Source organism: Dendrobates tinctorius, unplaced genomic scaffold, assembly GCF_039654945.1.
Source record: "Dendrobates tinctorius isolate UK_male_01 unplaced genomic scaffold, ASM3965494v1 ptg000143l, whole genome shotgun sequence".
Taxonomy (NCBI): Eukaryota; Metazoa; Chordata; class Amphibia; order Anura; family Dendrobatidae; genus Dendrobates; species Dendrobates tinctorius.
In genome coordinates, this window is record NW_027361810.1 from 8,901,834 (window position 1) to 8,911,286 (window position 9,453).

A 9,453-nucleotide genomic window follows, 5' to 3' on the forward strand; every position below is an offset into this window, starting at 1 on the left:
ATAAGGTCCAAAGGGCCAGGTACTTGACCCCAGGGCTAAAAGGCAAAGCTCTGGAGGCGTTTGCTTCTCTGCCATCAGAAGACGACGACTATGATGCCATCAAGCAGGCTCTGATCGCCAAATGCCGGCTGACACCTGAGGTATACCGAAAGAAGCTCTGGAACCTCCAACGTGGCCCACACGATAGCTATAGTGATGTGGACTCAGGACCCACTTTGACCAGTGGATCCATGGACTGTCCATTGATTCCTTTGAGCAGCTACGGGACCTGATGATCAAAGACCAGTTCCTGCATCTTAGCCCAGCTGAGGTCGGACAGTTCATCCTGGACCGCGAACCAACGAACGCGGACAAAGCGGCGCAGATCGCCGACAACTACGAGGCCAACCGGAAGCCAGAGACGCGGAGGCCAGTCACCAACAGCTGGAGAGGGGGTAAGCCTGCAACCAACCCCAGTGCCCCAACTAGCCGTCTCTCCGGAGGCCCTGTCCCTGTTGCCAACACCAGGCCTACTACTGACAGTCGCCTGTGTTTCCACTGCAAGCGGCCTGGTCACCTCAGTTACACCTGTGCGGAAAAGCCGAAGAACCCCCCAGCCAAGGCCTCTGGGCCCAACGCCTCTGTTCTTTTGGTGGGAGGTGTGGTTGGGAGGATTGACGACAACGTTCAACCTGTCCAGGTGGGGGCCCATCTTGCTACAGGCCTCAAAGACACCGGGGCTGAACGAACCCTCATCCGTCCTGGACTGGTGACCCCTGAAGAGTTTGTTGAGGGGAAAACCCTGACTGTCACCGGGATTGGGGGTACCCGCTGTCCCTTGCCAGTGGCCCGGGTATTCCTTGATTGGGGTGCTGGGAGCGGGGTGAGGGAAGTGGGAGTGTCCGAAAACCTGCCCACTGATGTTTTATTGGGGACTGACTTGGGGCGGATGGTTGCATACTATGTCCCTGACACCCCTCCCCAATTTGATAATAAGGGTAACGATAACCGTGATGATGATGATGATGACGGGAAACTGAATGTGTTACCTGCAAATGCCTTGATGAGTAATGATGCCACTAACAACCATTCTCTCCTCAGGAATGATGCTGATGGTGATGTAACTGTACCAAAGAAATCTGATAACCATTCTTTTCCTAGGAATGATGATGATGATGATGTATCTGTGCCGACTGAAACTGTTAACCATTTCTTTGAAACGGTAGATGTGTCCACAGGTACCGAAGTGCTCAGCTCCGTCACTCTGCGGAGTGAGACGGCTGAGGAACCTCTGGCAGGAGCGAGCAACGGTGCTCAAGGAAATGGGGAGGTGCATGGGGACCATGAGGAAGGTAATGCCGTGAAACTGGCCAGTGCCTCCGAGGAAGGTAACTGGCCCATAAGTAGCACTGCTCCTGAAGTGTTGGGGGTGGATTGGGAGGTAGAGCCCATAGCAGCACCGACTGGTGGGTCTGTAGAAATCCCCAGGGAGACAGCATACATAGCAGCTGTCACACGCAGTCAGAGTACCCAGATCGCAGTTAGCGCCCTGCCTTCTGGACCCTCTTCTGCTACAGGAGAGACTGAACCAGAGGTGAACCCAGAGCAGGTTCCAGAGGGTTCCAGTAAGGAAGGAACCCTGACGTCACTTCTGGCAGCCTCCAGCAAGGAGTTCCAGGCTGCTCTGCACTCAGACGCGAGCCTGGAGAAACTGAGAGGTCTCGCCAAGACGCCCACCTCCGAACCTGATAAGGAGAGGGTGTTCTAGGAACGAGGAAGGTTGTACAGGGAGACTGTACCCAGAGATTCCCAAAAGGAGTGGTTGAGGGAAAGACAGCTAGTCGTCTCCCTACAGTTCAGAACTGAGTTGTTGCGGATTGCCCATGAGATTCCACTCGCTGGACACTTGGGGATCAGCAAAACAAAGGCACGGCTGTCTCAACACTTCTATTGGCCCAAAATGGGGACAGATGTAACACAATACTGCCGCTCCTGTAACACCTGTCAAAAAGTGGGTTAGGCGGGGCCTGCTCTTAAGGCTCCCCTTATTCCTTTGCCGGTGATAGAGGAGCCTTTCCAGAGAATCGCGGTGGACATTGTAGGCCCGCTGGCCATCCCCAGCAGCTCCGGAAAGCAATATATTCTCACCGTGATAGACTACACTACCCGGTACCCACAGGCAGTAGCTCTGTCTTCAACCAGGGCAGATAAGGTGGCTGACGCACTGGTGACCATCTTTTCAAGGGTAGGATTTCCCAGGGAGATGCTTACTGATCAAGGGACCCAATTCATGTCTCGCCTAATGGAGGCTCTCTGTGAGAAAATTCAGGTGAAGCACCTGGTATCGAGTGCGTATCACCCACAGACTAATGGTTTGTGTGAACGCTTCAACGGTACCCTCAAACAGATGCTCCGCATGCTGGTTGAGACCCAAGGGCGCGACTGGGAGCGGTACCTCCCACACCTGCTGTTCGCTTACAGAGAAGTTCCGCAGGCCTCGACCGGGTTCTCCCCCTTCGAGCTCCTGTATGGCAGGCGAGTCCGGGGACCCCTTGGGTTGATAAGAGAATCCTGGGAAGATGAGCCAAACCCCACAGAAGTGTCCATCGTGGATTATGTCATGCGCTTCCGTGACAAAATGCAGACCTTGACGCAGTTGGTGCATGACAACATGACGCAGGCTCAGGCTGACCAGAAGCACTGCTACGACCAGAACGCCCGGGAGCGGACCTACCAGGTGGGTCAAAAGGTGTGGGTGCTGGTCCCCGTACCAACGGATAAGCTTCAGGCAGCCTGGAAAGGCCCATACGTCGTCCACCAACAGCTCAACACGGTCACCTACGTGGTCACGCTTGACCATGCTCGGGGTGGGCGCAAGGCCTTTCACGACAATATGCTGAAGGCGCACCACGAACTTGAAGCTTGCGTCCTACCGGTCTGCAACCTGCCCGAGGATGGGGAGGAAGATCCCCTCCTGGACATGCTGGCCCAAGCGAAGGCCAATGGGTCCATTGAGGACATGGAGATAAGTGGTTTGCTAACCGTATCCCAGCGGTCGCAGTTGATGGAAACCCTGGAACCCTTCCGGGCCGTGTTCACCAACCGACCTGGGAGGACGGAGGTAGGGGTTCATGAGGTGGACACCGGGAATCACGCCCCACTACGGCAAACACCTTATCGGATCTCTGAGGAGGTGCAACGGCGAACACCTTATCGGATCTCTGAAGAGGTGCAACAAGTCATGCGCCAAGAGATCAATGAGATGTTAAGGCTGGGGGTGATTCGACGGTCAAAAAGCACGTGGGCCTCACCTGTAGTCCTCGTGCCTAAAAAGGATCGAACCACCCGGTTCTGCGTGGACTACAGGGGGCTCAACGCCATCACAACCTCTGAGGCCCACCCAATGCCGGGCATCGAACATCTGCTTGAGCGGTTGGCAAAAGCAAGGTACATATCCATCATGGATCTGAGTCGGGGATACTGGCAGATTCCCCTGAGCCCTGAGGTGCAGGAGAAATCCACCTTTATCACCCCCTTTGGACTGTCCGAGTCCACGGTCATGCCCCTTCCACTTTCCAGCAGATGGTCAACTACCTGCTTCGGGGACTGGAGGAGTACGCGGTGGCGTACTTGGACGACATCGCCATCTTCAGTTCCACCTGGGAGGAACACCTTCAGCATCTCCAGGAGGTGCTCAAGCGTCTTCACCAGGCAGGCCTGACTATCAAGCCGGGAAAGTGCCAGATGGGCATGAGCGAGGTCCACTACCTGGGGCACCGGGTAGGCGGGGGTTCCATGAGTCCGGAGGCAGAAAAGGTGGACGCAATCGCGTCCTGGCCCAACCCCAGGACCAAGAAACAGGTGAAGTCCTTCTTGGGCACTGCAGGGTACTATAGGCGGTTTGTTCAAGACTATAGCGCCCTTGCAAAACCCTTGACTGACCTCACCAAGCAGAGGCTACCCCAAACAGTCAACTGGACAGATGACTGTGAGGCGGCCTTCCAAGCTTTGAAAGCAGCCCTGTGCAACTCTCCAGTGTTGAGAGCAGTCGACAGCAGTCGTCCGTTTCTGGTACAGACCGACGCCAGCGAGTTTGGCCTCGGTGCTGTGCTCAGCCAGGTCGACTGGGGAACCAGGAGCACCCCTTGTTGTACCTGAGCCGGAAACTTTTGCAGAGGGAAGTGGCATACTCGACCATCGAGAAGGAGTGTCTGGCCATGGTGTGGGCACTGCAACGTTTGCAGCCCTACCTGTACAGGCGCACCTTCACGGTGGTAACCGGCCACAACCCTTTGAGCTGGTTGCACACAGCATCCGGAACCAATGGAAGGTTGCTCCACTGGAGCCTTGCCCTTCAACAGTACGACTTTACTGTACAACATAAAAAGGGCAGTGAACATGGCAATGCCGATGGGTTGTCCCGCCTGGGCGAACCCGCTGAGGTGCGCATGGCCGATTACCGACAGGTAATGCCTCCGTAGCGCCCTCTAAAAGGGGGAGGTGTAATGTAAGATATGATTTTGCAGAACTTTCTAGAATCTCCCATCGCTACACACTGAGGAGACGAGCCTGTCATGTAGCTGCAACCCCCTCTCCTTATCAGTTCTGTGCTTGCTGGTAACATGAAACCGTCCATTTCCTCTCGCAGCCTTCCCCCCTGCAAGGGAAAACATTTCTTTGTTCTGAAAATGCGGCTTGCATACAGGTATAGGAAATATTAAAAGAAGCTCCAGCGCGCACTTTGCTTGTGACAGAGATATGAAACTCACATTTCTGCAAAGGGCACGAAGTCAGCTTTCTAAACCTCAAAGTTTCACGATTCTCGGACCTCCCGAAACTGAGATATGGATTGCTCCCAAATGGAATGTCCTATGTATGGCATGCATGGTGTTGTTCTATTCTATGCGATAAATCACAAGCAATGATGCCCTACGTGTGTTGGTACGGGCTTCTCTCGTTTAGATATAGTTATTCTAAGTTTTGTAGCCAAATCATAACTTAGAGAAAGAGGGGTTGGACCTCACCAGACCGCCCATTTCGTGAGATCACAGACCCTAGTCTATAGGCATTCCCTACCAAATTCCAGTGAGTTCAGCTGAAGTACTCATGCCAGAAAGACGTGCGGATGAGTGGGGACATTTGGCTAAGTGCCCCTCCCTCAGCCACATGGGATGCCTGATACCGACTAAGCACATGTGACTGTTACTTTCTGTTCTTTTAACCCCTTTATGTTATATTTGTATTTGTACATATTTAATGTCTCAACTTTGTAACAACTTTGTATATTTGTAACCACAGCCCGACTTTTTTGGTGAATAAATGATAAAATTATTTAGTCTGCCTTCATGCACTAGAAACGAACTATGCGCCTTTTTTAGATAATTACGCTACTGTTCGGGTTGGCTTCGAACCCCTCCATTAAGTCTGTAACTTAAGTGGAGAAACCAGGAGCTGGTGGCAGCGTGGTGTGCGCGGCTGGCGAGGCTAGCTGGCAGTAAAGAAGGGTCTTATATTGCTGAATGAGTGGTTGAGGCCACAGCATTGATATTTCCCTTAGTGCAGTAGTCTAGTTGCCCGTGCACAACAAGCAGCCCGTCCGGCGACTAATTATCCTTGGTGCAGTTCCCTGACCTGAGGGTAAGGGGGGTACCGGAGAGCTGTGAGTTCCAAAGTGGAACTGAGAAAGTGGGATATACATAAATCCCCGCTGTTCTTGGAAGGTTGTTAGCAGTGGTGGGGCATCCAAAATACCCCCCTGCGATAAATTGTTAGAGCAAGATTAGCTTGCTGTGTTTTTGTCACATGGTGCCAGTGGTGGGATAACTAAGAAAAGCCCCCACTGTGCCTGTGATAGCCGTGTGCCGGCAGTGCGTCACGTCCCTCCGTCTGCTGACAAACTCGTGTCGGTGGTGGGATCATGACCTATTGGTGGCACAGGGTCCACTGTCTGTCACAATTTGGCAACAGCAGTCTGCCATTCTTCACAATGTACAAGAATATAACTGCTATAATACTGCCCCTATGTACAAGAATATAACTACTATAATACTGCTCCTATGTACAAGAATATAACTACTATAATACTGCCCCCTATGTAGAAGAATATAACTACTATAATACTGCTCCTATGTAGAAGAATATAACTACTATAATACTGCTCCTAGGTACAAGAATATAACTACTGTAATACTGCTCCTATGTACAAGAATATAACTACTATAATACTGCCCTGATGTACAAGAATATAACTACTATAATACTGCCCCCTATGTACAAGACTATAACTACTATAATACTGCCCCTATGTACAAGACTATAACTACTATAATACTGTCCCTATGTACAAGAATATAACTACTATAATACTGCTCCTATGTACAAGAATATAACTACTATAATACTGCCCCTATGTACAAGAATATAACTACTATAATACTGTCCCTATGTACAAGAATATAACTACTATAATACTACCTCTATGTACAAGAATATAACTACTATAATACTGCCCCTATGTACAAGAATATAACTACTATAATACTGCTCCTATGTACAAGAATATAACTACTATAATACTGCCCCTATGTACAAGAATATAACTATTATAATACTGCCCCTATGTACAAGAATATAACTACTATAATACTGCTCCTATGTACAAGAATATAACTACTATAATACTGCTCCTATGTACAAGAATATAACTACTATAATACTGCTCCTATGTACAAGAATATAACTACTATAATACTGCCCCTATGTACAAGAATATAACTACTATAATACTGCCCCTATGTACAAGAATATAACTACTATAATACTGCTCCCATGTACAAGAATATAACTACTATAATACTGCCCCTATGTACAACAATATAACTACTATAATACTGCCCCCTATGTACAAGAATATAACTACTATAATACTGTGTATATGAAAAAGTGCCGCTCAGCATGACCCTACACGAGGGGAACTAAGTGGGCACAGTGAAAACTAGAGACATATAAATCAATATATTCTTTTATTTATAGAAAAATGACAACAAAAAATCAATTAAAAACAGATTTGTCTTGTGTGAAAGATGCAGGAAAAGAGTGTGTAGAACTTATAGATCTGCTACAAATAGATATTATTATTATTATTTATTTATATAACGCCATTGGTTCCATGGTGCTGTACAAGAGAAGGGGTTACGTACAAATTACAGATATACAGTAAACTAACAATCACAGACTGATAGGACCCTGCCCTTTCGGGCTTACATGCTACAGGATGGTGGGGAAGGAGACAGTAGGTTGGGGGGTTGCAGCAGCTCCAGTGATGGTGAGGCGGTAGCTCCAGTAGTGGTGAGGAGGCAGTGGGGATCATTGCAGGCTGTAGGTTTTCCTGAAAAGGTGGGTGGTCAGGTTCCGTCTGAAGGATCCGAGTGGGGTTGATAAGGGAACGTGTTGGGGCAGGGAATTCGAGAGGATGGGGGCTATTCGGGAGAAGTCTTGGAGGCGGTTGGGTGAGGAGCGAATAAGTGTGGAGGAGAGGCTAGTTTCACACTAGCGTTTATTCCATGCAGCGCACGGCGCCACTAAGCCCCGCCCCCTGCCGGCTCCCTGCCCGCCCCATCCAATCATCGCCGCCTACTATCACACATGTACGCATGCGATCTGCGCACCCTATCTTTAGCATAGGGTGCGCAGATCATGCGCTGGCCGTGCGGTAGAAGGATTTTAGCGTGTGCTGCACACTTTTGAAGGTGCGCACGTGTGCGCCGAACGCAGCATGTTGCATTTTGGCGCGCTCGGCGCACCTTCAAAAGTGCGCAGCGCACGCTAAAATCCTATTAGCGCTAAAGATAGGGTGCGCAGATCGCATGCATCCATGTGCGATAGTAGGCGGCGATGACCGGATGGGGCGGGCAGGGAGTCTGCAGGGGGCGTGGCTTAGCGGCGCCGTGCGCTGCATGGAATAAACGCTAGTGTGAAATTAGCCAGAGAAGGAGGTCTTGGGAGGACCGGAGATTACGTGAGGGAAGGTATCGGGAGATTAGTTCAGAGAGATATGGAGGAGACAGGTTGTAGATGGCCTTGTAGGCCAGTATTAGTAATTTGAATTGGATACGCTGAGGGAATGGGAGCCAGTGAAGAGATTTGCAGAAGAGAGAAGCGGAGGAGTAGCGAGGAGAGAGATGAATTAGTCGGGCGGCAGAGTTGAGGATAGACTGGAGAGGTGCAAGGGTGTTAGCAGGGAGGCCACAGAAAAGGATGTTGCAGTAGTCGAGGCGGGAGATGATGAGGGCATGCACAAGTAGTTTAGTAGATTGAGGGTTGAGGAAGGGACGGATTCTGGAAATATTTTTGAGATGGAGGCGACAGGAGGTGGAGAGAACTTGGATGTGCGGTTTGAAGGACAGGGCAGAGTCAAGGGTTACTCCGAGGCAGTGGACTTCTGGTACGGGGGAAAGCGTGATGTCATCAATTGTTATAGAAAGGTCGGGTAAGGAAGATCTGTGAGATGGAGGAAAGATGATAAGTTCAGACTTCTCCACATTGAGTTTGAGGAAGCGAGAGGAGAAGAAGGAGGATATGGCTGATAGACACTCTGGGATTCTGGACAGCAGAGAGATGACGTCTGGTCCAGAGAGGTAGATCTGAGTGTCATCGGCATAAAGGTGGTAGTGGAATCCGTGGGACTTTATGAGTTGCCCCAGACCAAGTGTATAGATTGAGAAGAGTAGGGGTCCTAGAACAGAGCCTTGGGGGACTCCAACAGAGAGTGGGTGGGATGAGGAGGTGGTGTGGGAGTGGGAGACGCTGAATGTGCGGTGGGAGAGGTATGAGGAGATCCAGGATAGGGCGAGGTCTTTGATGCCAAAGGAGGAGAGGATATGTACTAGGAGGCAGTGGTCAACTGTGTCAAATGCAGAGGACAGGCCTAGAAGCAGGAGTATAGAGTATTGTCCGTTTGCTTTGGCTGTAAGTCGGTCGTTGGTAATTTTGGTCAGGGCTGTCTCAGTGGAATGATGGGGGCGGAAACCAGATTGTAGATTGTGAAAGAGCAAGTTAGATGAGAGGTGGGAGGAAAGTTGAGCGTTGACGTGCTGCTCCAGGAGTTTAGAAGCAAATGGGAGCAGTGATATTGGGCGATAGCTGGACAAGGCGGTTGGGTCGAGGGTTGACTTTTTAAGGATAGGTGTGATTGTGGCATGTTTGAAAGCAGAAGGGAAGGTACCGGACGTTAGTGATAGGTTGAAGAGGTGGGTTAGGGATGGGATAAGTGTGGTGGTGAGGTTGGGGAGGAGGTTTGATGGGATGGGGTCAAGTGCACAAGTGGTGAGGTGCGATTTGGAGAGAAGATGAGCAAGCTCCCCTTCAGTGATGTTAGATAAGGAGGTTATGGGGTTTGGGCATTGGTCTGGTATACAAAGGGGTTGTGGTGGTTGAGCAATAAAGACTTGCCGTGTTTGGTCTATCTTGTTTTTG